Source organism: Schistocerca serialis, chromosome 2 (assembly GCF_023864345.2).
Source record: "Schistocerca serialis cubense isolate TAMUIC-IGC-003099 chromosome 2, iqSchSeri2.2, whole genome shotgun sequence".
NCBI lineage: Eukaryota > Metazoa > Arthropoda > Insecta > Orthoptera > Acrididae > Schistocerca > Schistocerca serialis.
Window position 1 is genome coordinate 1,117,658,105 of NC_064639.1, and position 12,550 is coordinate 1,117,670,654.

A 12,550-nucleotide genomic window follows, 5' to 3' on the forward strand; every position below is an offset into this window, starting at 1 on the left:
AAAACATTGGAACGGTACAAAAGTTCCGTTTCAGTTGTTCCCTGAGTAAAATCTTTTAGATATTTCATCTCCATTGCTGACTGGTTATTGAGTTACTTAGGGTTGTTAGCTTTGAGGAATATGTCTCCACCTGCACGTCCTGTTAATAAACGCCGACCACTTCGTCGTTTGTTAGAAGTCAGACGCAAAGTAGGTTTTTTTTCCTGGGTTCCTTCTTCCATTGGTTCCGCCGATCCAAGGCTCTTTGTTTCCTTCGCTGCCGTTGAAGTCTTCATTGTATGGAGCCCTCACGACATGCCACCTCCCGTACCAAGTGAGCCGTGGTTCATTTACGAGGTAGTTATTCCTTCCTCTCCTCCTTCCTTGACATTTGCATGATCAGGCCCCACACTCGGGACCGGCATAGCGGAGTTATGGTTTTAATACATTACGTGGTACTTAACGAATGTAGAACTTAGAACCTTTATAAATTATGCACAAAAGACAACCTCATTTCTGACGACAACAAAAACAATCAGAAATGTCGTAAACTGCTGATAGCAGTCTCTATTGCGTATTAATTCATGTGAATCTAAAGTCGCTCAGTAGAAAGAAACACCGCAAGGAAACATCCTGCTTGCCTCGGTACACTATCCTTACAGTGCAACATTCTCATCTACAAGAAACAAATAGGAACAGTGGAAAAGGAAGCCAGTTAGGATTATAGTGATAATATTCACTGACGACACTGCTATTCCCTTATCGAAGCGAGACACAACTACGGGACCTGTTTAATACGGTCTGTTGAACACTGATTAAGGATTGGAAGTGAACCAAAAAAAGAATAAAGTAGTTGAGGAGCAACATAAATGATATTAACAACAAACAATATGTTACCTGGCAATAGATTAAGTGAAGGAATTTTTCTACAATGGAAATAAATAACACCTGATCCACAAAATTAGGTTACCAGACTGCCTCTGACAAAGTGGCCAGACTGCTTCTGGAAAAAAATGTACTGTTAAAACACCTAATACAGGGATTCAAATGTACACTTTAATTTGAGTAAGAAATTTCCGAGAGTATGCGGCTAGTACAGCATTGTATGAAAGTGAATTACTGTCTATAGAAAACCGGGAAAGAAAAACTCGAAGCCTTTAAGGTATATTGTTGAGGGGACTGACAGAAGAAATGAGAAGAATCTCACATGGTTGATATTCCCCTCCCTAAGCAGTTGACTTTGGAAGTTCCATGCGAATCTAGTTTGTTTACCAGCCCACGGTGCAAACTGCATCTGAGGCTTTCTATACGGAAAGACAAGAATTAAAAAAGAGAACAGGCATGGCATTAACGTGGAATTTAGTGTTCGCTGTCAACAGCCTTACGCATCTCACGAATGAACTAAGCATTCCGTGTCTCACAGATTCGGTACATGCGGAAAACATATTTATTCCTGGGAAGGAATTGTTCAGTATCCAGGAAAATCATAATAAGACAGTACAGTATTCGATATGTATCAAGAAACTGACGTATATGAGTGTGGTCTACAGTTTTGCCCTCGTTCTTGCCACCCATCTTATAGACTGGAACGAACTGCCTTTCTTCCTCTCACGTGCAACGCTCTGCTGTTCCACCGACCTACAGTAATGTGATGCCAGACGCATTTTCTCAGCATATTCGATATAGAACCAGATAAGCACCCTATCGCTTCGTATAACCTTTCCTTTATCGAGTGAGTCCTGATTTCCAATTCCGTGCGCACCCTGTGTCATACATATTTGCATCAGTGTTTCGGTCGAACGTAGGAACTACGATGTGATATTCTTCGGCGAAGTAGTTTCGAAATACTGAAGTTAATATGTCGCTCTCCACAGTTTCAACTGCTCTTCCAAGTCCTTTGCTGTCTCACGAATTACAATGTCATCGGCGAAGCTCAAAGTTTTTATTTCTTCTCCATGGATTTTAATACCTTCTCCGAATTTTTCTTTTGTTTCCTTTAATGCTTGCTCAATATACAGATTGAATAACGTCGGGGAGAGGCTACAACCCTGTCCCACTCCCTTCCCAACCACTGCTTCCCCTTCGTGCCCCTCGACTCTTATAACTGCCATCTGGTTTCTGTACAAATTGTAAATAACCTTTCGCTCCCTGTATTTTACCCCTGCCACCTTTAGAATTTGAAAGAGAGTATTCCAGTCGACATCGTCAAAAGCTTTCTTTAAGGCTACAAATGCTACAAACGTAGGTTTGCCTTTCCTTAATCTATTTTCTAAGATAAGTCGTAGGGTCAGTATTGCCTCACGTGTTCCAACATTTCTACGGAATCCAAACTGATCTTCCCCGAGGTCGGCTTCTACCAGTTTTTCCATTCGCATGTAAAGAATTCACGTTAGTATTTTGCAACTGTGACTTATTAAACTGATAGTTCGGAAATTTTCTCATCTGTCAACACCTGCTTTCTTTGGAATTGGAATTATTATATTCTTCTTGAAGTCTGAGGGTATTTCGCCTGTCTCATACATCTTGCTCATCAGATGGTAGAGTTTTGTCAGGACTGCCTCCCCCAAGGCCGTCAGTAGTTCTAATGGAATGTTGTCTACTCCCGGGGCCTTGATTCAACTCAGGTCTCTCAGTGCTCTGTCAAACTCTTCACGCAGTATCGTATCTCCCATTTCATCTTCATCTACATCCTCTTCCATTTCCATAATATTGTCATCAAGTACATCGCCCTTGTATAGATCCTCTATATACTCCTTCCACCTTTCTGCTTTGCCTTCTTTGCTTAGAACTGGGTTTCCATCTGAGCTCTTGATGTTCATACAAGTGGCTCTCTTTTCTCCAAAGGTCTCTAATGGTCTGTATTTCATTGTAATTTCATTTTTCGAGAGCTGCAAGTACAGATACCATCTGCATATATTTATCATATTTCTTCCTCTTTTCCATACACTGCACTTACTAGACACTTTTCTCCGTCAATTTCATCGTCCTTGTACGAATTATCATCACTCTCCAATGCAGTATCATCAAATGCAGCGTCTAGATTCCTCCTGGCACCTGTAATTTTCTTCTGAAGGATTGGTTTCCTCTTCTGAAAAGCGTTCTATTTCTCTTTGTTTACCTTTGCCCCTTCTTTGCCCTATTTATCTCAAGAATTTTCTTCATGGGGGACTTAGTGAGGATTAGTGAGTGCTGCCGTTTCTGTCCTTGCATATTCTTTGGGGCGTTGATGGGACCTAGAACTGGTGACATTTCTGCAAAATGACTTTCTTTTTCTGGAAGAGTTTCATTTCAGTTACTGAACCTTTCAGTCGGAGGATTATAGAATGTGGACAATTCCTCTTAACTGCATCTTCGAATCCGGCTCACCCTCTTTGATTCTCCCTTCTTTAGAGAAATGGCGGCATGCCTCCAGAGAACTCTTTGACCAATCTCCAACAGCCTTCTTCCAACTGGCTTGAAACTGTTAACTAATTTGTTCCTTTCTGCAAATAAATATGCAGCTCTTCTAGGGACCAGAAGACCGATTTCATAAAATATATTTGCTACCTTCTTGACATGATCTGAAATTTCTTTCTCCTGCTGAACGGTAAACACCGACTTGCGACCAATTGTAGCGATCTCCTCCATCCCCTTTTCTACTCCCTTCTGGAGATTGCTGAAAGGAATTCCTTTTCCTTTTGCCACGATCTCATAGATTTTCGATCTTTGAAAGTTTTAATAGAATCTTGTAATTCCTCTTGTGTCCATATAGCCTTACTCGAAATTCTTTTACGATTCATCGCTATCTAAAAAGTGTAAAACCAAAATCCATTATTATGTGGATGATCGCCGATCGTGGAGGCTATTCCTGTAATTCTGACCGTCATGACCCGCACTTTCAAGTCATTTCGTATCTTGCAATGTAATTGGTACATTGCAGTTCAGATTACACATCAAACTGTCACATTGGTTCCGTACTCATAGCCAAGTTATAAATTACAAGCAGGCTACAAAAATAATGAGAATACTTACAGTTACCAGAGTTAAATCACACAGCTAGAATTACTAGAAAATTTAAAATCTATCTTGGTTGCAAGCGGCACCAGCAACAATGACCGACAGTGTTTAGTTTCTACTATTGTTCCATAGATTGAAGTACCAATCAGAGCGAACATTTTACTAAGTGGCTTGTGTGATCGACATTATCTGCAAGACTGGGATTCCCACTACCGCCTCTGCTACCCCCAACAGGAGTAACCCGAATAAACTCGGTATGAAGTGTGTTGTTCCACTACAGTGTAAGTTGAACTCCTTGTTGAAGTCTGTAGATACGATGATCTTGGTATACGTAGGGCGGGAGTCTACATAGACTTTGCAGCTGTGGCTTGTCATACGTCGGTCAGACGAAAATGACATATGTATAGACATAAGATTCATACACGCCTACGCCGGCCGCGGTGGTCTAGCGGTTCTAGGCGCTCAGTCCGGAACCGCGCGACTGCTACGGTCGCAGGTTCGAATCCTGCCTCGGGCATGGATGTGTGTGATGTCCTTAGGTTGGTTAGGTTTAAGTAGTTCTAAGTTTTAGGTGACTGATGACCTCAGATGTTAAGTCCCATAGTGCTCAGAGCCATTTGAACCATACACGCCTACAACAGCTGACACGCTGCTAAAAATGTTCACTGTCGAAATGTCGGTAGTTGTCGAGGAAATCACCCAGCAGAATTCCCGTAAGTTAACATTGGATGCCCCTTGAGATACACCTTGAGATCTTCAAGGTTTACAGCAAGTACTATTATGACCGTATTTCGACCGTGTTTCTTCCGCTTAAGGAAGTCGAAGCATATTGCTCTTTGTGAAGAACGGCTTCGATTCCCAGGACTTTATACTATTTCCTGCGAATGTGACAGTAACTGCGTGAAGCAGTCTGTTCGAACCGTTTGTTAACGTCATGCCGAACTTTAGCGGCATAACAAGTATAGACATTTTGTTGCCAGCACAGATTTAGAGATACAGCTTTAGAGATAAGCACAAGATCTTGTTTGAGAAGACGTGGGTTATAGCCTATAACAGAAACTACTTTGACTGAAACATCAAGGAAACTACGAGGGATATTCGGAAAGTAAGTTCCGATCGGTCAAGAAATGGGAACCACTTTGAAAATCTAATAAAGCATTGCACATACGTGTTCGACAGTGTCTCTAGTATCCTGTCGGTTGCATCACTTCGCTCTTTTCAGTTTTGTGCGCATGGTGAGCACATAAAGTGTCTCCCGCCAAGTATGAGGTCCTGGTGAGAGATTTCGCCTGATGTTATGCGGCCCACATTACAGAAATGTCTACGGTTCCTACTTCGTGACAATTCTCGGTCGCAATCTGCAGGGGCAATGAAAATGCTCCTGCAGCGTTTTCGATGGGAAGTGTTTGATCACCCGCACTACAGCCAATAACTGGCCCCCTCTGTGTTTCGTCTCTGCTCACATTAACTACTGGCTATGAAGGCAACATTTTCGCACAGACAACGAGCTATAGATGAGCGTAGAGAACTGGTGGGAAGCACAGGCGGCTGCCTTCTATGACGAGGGTAGTGGAAAGTTGGTATAACGGTGCGACAGATGTCCTAGCTGGAGCGGCGACTATGTGTAGAAGTAGCTGGAAGGTGGAGCCAACTGTCTGAAATAAAACATTTCTGATTTTCAGTGTAGTTTCCATTTCGCGACTGACCGGAACTTACTTTCTGGACAAGCCTTGTATATAATTTAGAACGTGTGTCAACAAATTTAAGAGAGTTACGGGCTAAACACTCAGGAGCGTATAGAAATAGGTAGTTCATAACGAAAAACTAAACATGAGAACGTTCCGTATTATAGATCCTGATCCAAGCGAAGAGCTATTGATGAGACATTATCGTTGGCGCTAATGTAATCTCTGGTCGCAATGATAATTAGTACAATAGTTGCATCCATGAAGGCAAACGAATAGGGAGGTGGCATTACGTCAGAAAGTTGAAGCCGATGTCCGCCATTGTAACAAGCCCAAAACGTTTGTTTCACCGCATTAAAACCCCGCATGCGCTGCGGTGACACATTCCTGTGTCGTCACTCTGTGTCTTATTACTAGAGGAAATACGCATTCAACAACAGATAAACGTTCGAAATTATCTTCTTGTCACTGTTATTCACGTAATATCTATAATATTTAGCGTTTAAAGCAGTTATTATGCTTACACGACAGAAATAATGAACAAGAAGCACTCGTAAACAGTAGTCTGCTAATGTTTCGGGCTACTCAAAATGGCGTCCACTCTGGTTCAAAACAACTTTCAACGTATGTCTGTAGTGCTACCTCCATTTTTTTCCCCCGTGGTTGCATCTGTGTCATCCCGTTACTCTGATGACAGTTACTTGCTCTTTTCATGAAGATATTGGTGTGATATTGTCTAAAGCTCGTATATACATATCGAATAAACATAAGCACACAGACACACAGAGATCATTTAAGACAACAAACCATTAAAATTTTAGAACAAATTGAAAATAGAAGGCGAGGGAAAAAACAAGAATAAAAAGACAGAAGAAGAAGTCAAAGAACTGTAAAATTAGTAAATAACATTCAGCAAATTAATGAACTGGAATGAAATTAAATAATGTAAGTTGTCATTATAGCTCTTCTGCATGAAGATCGTTTTTTATTGTAAGTAAGTGAAATCGTCCACTGAAGTCCATTAAAATTCAGCAGCATTTACATATCCGGTAAACATAACTGTGGAAGTAACTATAACATAGTCAGGTACGTGATTCTTTTAAGCTTCCTTTCCTCTCAATATGACGGATCGTTAATCTCTCCTCAGAAACGACGCAAAACACATGTCGGGCCGTAAGGCACGCGATAGTCAGGTGTCCGATGTGTCTCCAGACACTATTTTGCTGCTCAGCGTGTCTCCATACCTGCTATATGCCTGTTTTCGTAAGAGCTTGTTTTGTAGGGACCGGAAAGCTGACGTCTCCGTTGTTTCACTATCAGTGGAGTGTGTTCCTAATCAACCATGAATCACGCGGTTTCTATGCATTGGCTCTGTTTTGAGTGGTTTAGCAAACGAAGCGTCGTTTTCGGTTAGGAATGCATGTTGAGTTCGTCTTGTGTGCGAGGCACGACTGCGGATACTCATTGACATTTGTCGGTGTCACGTTTTGAATCAGTGAGCATGCCGGCGGGTTTAGGCACCACGACTAATGAAATCGGATTGAAGTCATTGCGAGGCTTGATGTGCCGTTCCTAATGAGATATTTACTTTTGCATCTGTTCGACGTGTCTGAGGTTCAGTCTGCAAAGGTCTGTCCCCGATGCTCGGTATTTTCAGCCGTGCATTGAGAACTGGCTTGCGGTATCCGATTGAAACCCTATATTCGATTTCTGTAACAGTAACTACATATTTCATGTAGTAGGTTCAGTCATATGCAACGAAACCTGACGAAAGTTACATGCTATACGGAATACCTCTGGAAGTGAGAGTATTTTTTTTTCCTTGTGTCACATTGGCTTTTATTGGCTTACGAAATGTGGAAGTACTTGCTAGCTTCGATTATGTTTTTTTCCTAATAGGGGTTCTTTCCTGCGGCACGCAGTCACAGTGTGGGTTTTGAACTGTCGGAACAGCGTTTGCTCCTGGTCTGTCAAGTATTTGGCAAATGATTATACCTTTATTTTGACTGGTTGCTCTAGGAATAGGTTATAACTCCATTGTGAGTGTTTCCATTGTGAGGTGTGATGCGTGACCAGGCGTGCAAAGTCGTGTTTAGCCATTCCGACTACCTGAAATATCAGTGTTAAATTCTTGTCAGGTGTGTTGTATGACATGTTATCTCGTAGCTTCTGTTTGAAATTTGATTGACTCCTTATCTCAGTGGTGTGTTGCTTGTGCAGTGCATTGACAAGGAAATAGGTTTAGCCTGTCATACGGGAAGACGGCCCGGAAGTCCCACGTGTTTTTCTTTGTCGAATATGGAGCGCCTGGCGCAAGTCTGGAGGCACCACTGTATCTTGCGTGGTTACTCAGTTCCGTAGTTCGACCACTTGTGGTTTGCGAGAGCCGCGTTTCAAAGAGTAGTAAGTCTGACTGAAGGTATTTCATTAATTTGTTATGATCATGTTGTTCGTTGTTGGATGATCATGGGTATGCCTAATTGTGTTAGTCTGTTTGTGAGGAGAGTTCTCATTGTGACTTTGGTAATACTTGCCTGTTCATCAGCGTGTGGCTTAAGGACTGCGGTTGAACGTTTTGAGTGGTTTTAAGAACCGAGCTCTTTGCTCGCGGTTGTATGAACATGTTGTGCTTTTCCGTGCCTATGTTTTAGTCCATGTAGTACGCAAGAAACAAAGGACCGGTGTTCCTTGTCGCAATGTTCCACTTTCTCAGTGGCGATATTAATGTCTTATGCCACCAAGAACTGTTCTCATTGTGTATTGGTTAATTAGCCTAAAGTGTTACTTATCATTATAGCTACCGCAATGTGATGGTTTTACTGGTACTCGGGCTGAAGACTGTTCAGTTACAAAGGGCTTAGGTCCCAACCTGCAGCTGAAGAGCTAGTTTAAACTAACGTCAGGGTCAAAAAAGGGCTCTAAGCACTATGGGACTTAACGTCTGAGGTCATCAGTCCCCTAGAACTTAGAACTACTTAAACCTAAGTAACCTAAGGATATCGCACACATCCATGCCCGAGGCAGGATTCGAACCTGTGACCGTAGCGGTCGCGCGGTTCCAGACTGTAGCACCTAGATCCGCACGGCCACCCGGCCGGCTAACGTGAGGGTCGATCATTGTTTATCATAACGCCTCCTGGCATATTTATAAGCAATGCCTAGCTCGTTATCGTTAACTACCTTCGAACACTCTACCTTAAGTAGCTTTGGAGTTGTCAGAACAACCGCTACTGTCTTCTAATGTCTGGTAACTTCCGCTACTAACCGGCTGTATGGAGTGGTTCTAACTACATCATTATCTGATGGTGAAAGCTCGTCTCTTTCCAATTGTGGTTGTGGTTTTACACGTAGTCAGACATTGCTGTTGTCACTTGGAGTGAGACATGGTTGCTAATTTACATCTCTGCTGCTGAATAAGAGTGTTCCGCTTTTCTTGTATCTTCCTCTCCCTGCAGTAGATTGTGTGCGAGACGTTGTCACAGACGACACTCTGGTCCAGCCGGTATGTGTCATCACTTCCGGCACCCGGCTCGCTCAAGGGACATCGGGCGTCAGAGACTGGGAATTGTAGACGAAATACTAAAAAAAGAGAAAAGAAATAAAAATTTGAAAATAAATTTTCAGCCGAAAACAATCTCAGTCGCAAATACCCAGCGTTCCAATCCCCTCTTGCGGCCCCTGCTGCTGCACAAGTGACATATATTCCCTCATGTTTATGTTAGAGCGGGATGCTCTCTGCCAAGCGTAGGCGTTACTTTTATCCATGATGACATGAGTGCCTGCAGTAAGGTGGAGTAGGCGGTACTGCAATGACGCCTGTAAGTGCGGCAACGTAGACAGCACGGCTGCACGGCATCTCGGAGAAAACTAGGGGCAGGCTGCAGGCGCAAACAACAGGAATGACACCGCCACGTTGGCGTTGCGGAAGTCGCGGTCGCGAATCGGCTGCTCATCGAACAGATTTTAAGGGAAATCAGCATTTTCGTCTGCTACAGATTTTTTTGGGTCTGCTTCATAATAACGGATAAATACCACACACACGTCGATAATGACAAAATATAAAAGGCAAGAAATCGAAACTTCATTTTTGCGCAAGATGAAGCATTACCTGTTTATCGACACAAATGAGGCTGACTTTCTGCACCGTCAACATTGGTCACAAGTGATCTTGAGGGAAGTCAGTTCTGTAGCAAGTGAATATTTCGTGAACACGTCCAACACCTCGAGTAGAGCGGAGAGGAAAACCGTGAAACAGTCGACTCTTTTCGTTGAGCTTCAACGTCTTACTCCTTCCTTGTGCTTGGGTGTTGGCCAACAAAGCTTTTCAAGAATGCTTTCTTGGGTCTTACTTACGGTTACATTGCATTCATTACGGTGTTTCCCTGCTTTTAATAACCCATTAAGTATTTAATTCTAGCAAAGCTGATCTTTTGCGGCCAAACAGTCATGCGGAAATAAAATGAAACAGACACACTATTTCTAGGCATAAGGTTGTCTCTTCCTTCCCAAGAGATATTCTACCTCAACTTGTATCCCTTTACCTTGTGGCTTCAAAATCGGATCCAGCCAGCTAAACTGGCCTTCGATTAGTCATTTTGGCTCTTCATTCACTCTGTCAGTCGAACTATATAGCTGAATGGAAGTAGGTCTCTAATTATGCACATGAATAGTAACGTAAAATGGGATGAATAGAAGTAGTTTTAAAAAGATAATTGAAAATCGTAATTAAATACGGGTATGTGTCTACCTTTAAATTACAACTTGGTTTGGGACCTATCTCATGACTTTACAACAAAAAATAAATGAATATGTGATTTTTCTATTAACACACTGAATAGGAATAGAAATATACACGGAAAGAGAACGCTGAATGGGATCAGCAGTGTTAACCTCTTTTCCTATTTATTGGTCCTTGTGTAAAGAGGGACGTGCCAAAATCCGTTTTGATTCTAGGAGAATAAGAAGCGAAATTTATCTTGTCCATAGAACGTTGTATTGAGTACACTACTAGTATAGTGATAAACAAGACTTTTTGCAGCCACGATAGCGTGTTCCAAATATTTTTAATGACCAGTTTCGACGGAGATTAGCTGTCATCTTCGGATCTTCTCGAAATGCTGTGCACCAGTCACACACTCGTAACGAGACCACATTTCATTTACGTATGAACAGTAATATTACTCGTATATCCGGAAGATCAGAAGATGACCGCTAGACTCTGTCGAAACCGGTCATTGACGAAATAGAAACATTTAAACATGCGATCTCAGCTGCAAAGTTCTCATTTGTCACCAAATATCAGATCGCGTCGAGCAACACGTGTAACGTACGTGAAAACAAGGGTTAGTCCATCTCTAATTACGTTTTGATAACATTAAACCGATCAACGTGGTTTGTTTGTCAGTCAATTAGGACACTGACATCATCTTTGTAAAGTATCATGCCGTTGAAGCTACACGTCGTAGATACCCTCAGAAGTAACGGGGAGCTTTCGAATAACATCTCTGTGCCGACCCAAAGTCGCCACTGTTGCGATACATTCGAACTCGCAGGAGCACCTCTGCAGCGAGAGCCTATGGAGGCGCTATGGGCAGTGTGAATGTGGCGCATCCAAAACGAAGCCGCCTGCCGTCTGCTGGGGAGTGAGGACTTGAATTCTCTTCCTCCACCAACATGGAGCGTGCAGCAACCATCGACTGTTTCCACATCGCCGTTTCTCTCTGCTGACTATATCATCAACGATAGCGCCCACCATCGTGTGATACAGCGAGCCAATGGTCGCCTACTTAAGGTTGTGAACCCTGGCGTAGCTCGTTCCATGCACAGGAGCCCTCGCTGGCTTGTTGCTTTTCCAGAAAGGCTCTGGTCGTTATTCAGAAAACAGATGGTGTGCACGGCTTAAAGCAAGTTGGCTGTCATGAATTTATGACTGCCGTAGCACTAGTCTTGCGTGCATGTGCGTAGCAACATTTCATAGTAATTCGGAATAATGCAGGCACCGCAGTATCGTATTTATTCGCCGACACAGGGCGTGCGACTATCAAATAAAATGCCTCATCTATACGCAATCTACAGTACCGGCCATTAAAATTGCTACACCAAGAAGAAGTGCAGATGATAAACGGGTATTCATTGGACAAATATATTATACTAGAACTGACATGTAATTACATTTTCACACAATGTGGGTGCATAGATCCTCCTACTACCTTACTTGGATAATGGTGTGAGCTGTGCAACTATTCAGTTTTTGGGTACGGGTCTTTCGTCGAGCGAATGGTTGTATATGATTGTTAAGTGTGGAACTACTGTACCAGCATACTGTGAAAGGAACCGAACTGCTATACAGTCGGGACCAGAAGACTTGCTTTTCTTAAGTGATTTATGTTGCTTCACTACTCCGAGGGTATCTAGACTACTGGCCATTAAAATTGCTACACCGAGAAGAAATGCAGATGATGAACGGGTATTCATTGGACAAATGTATTAATCTAGAACTCGCATTTGATTACGTTTTCACGCAATTTGGGTGCAAACATCCTGAGATATCAGTACCCAGAACAACCACCTCGGGCCGTAATAACGGCCTTGATACGCCTGGGCATTGAGACACACAGAGCTTGGATAGCGTGTACAGGTACAGCTGCCTATGCAGCTTCAACACGATACCACAGTTCATCTAGAGTAGTGACTGGCGTATTGTGAGCCAGTTGTTCGGCCACCATTGACCAGACGTCTTCAATTGGTGAGAGATCTGGAGAATGTGCATGCCAGGGCAGCAGTAGAACATTTTCTGTATACAGAAACACCCGTACAGGACCTGCAACGTGCTGTCGTGCATTATACTGCTGAAATGTAGGGTTTCGCAGGGATCGAATGAAGGGTAGAGT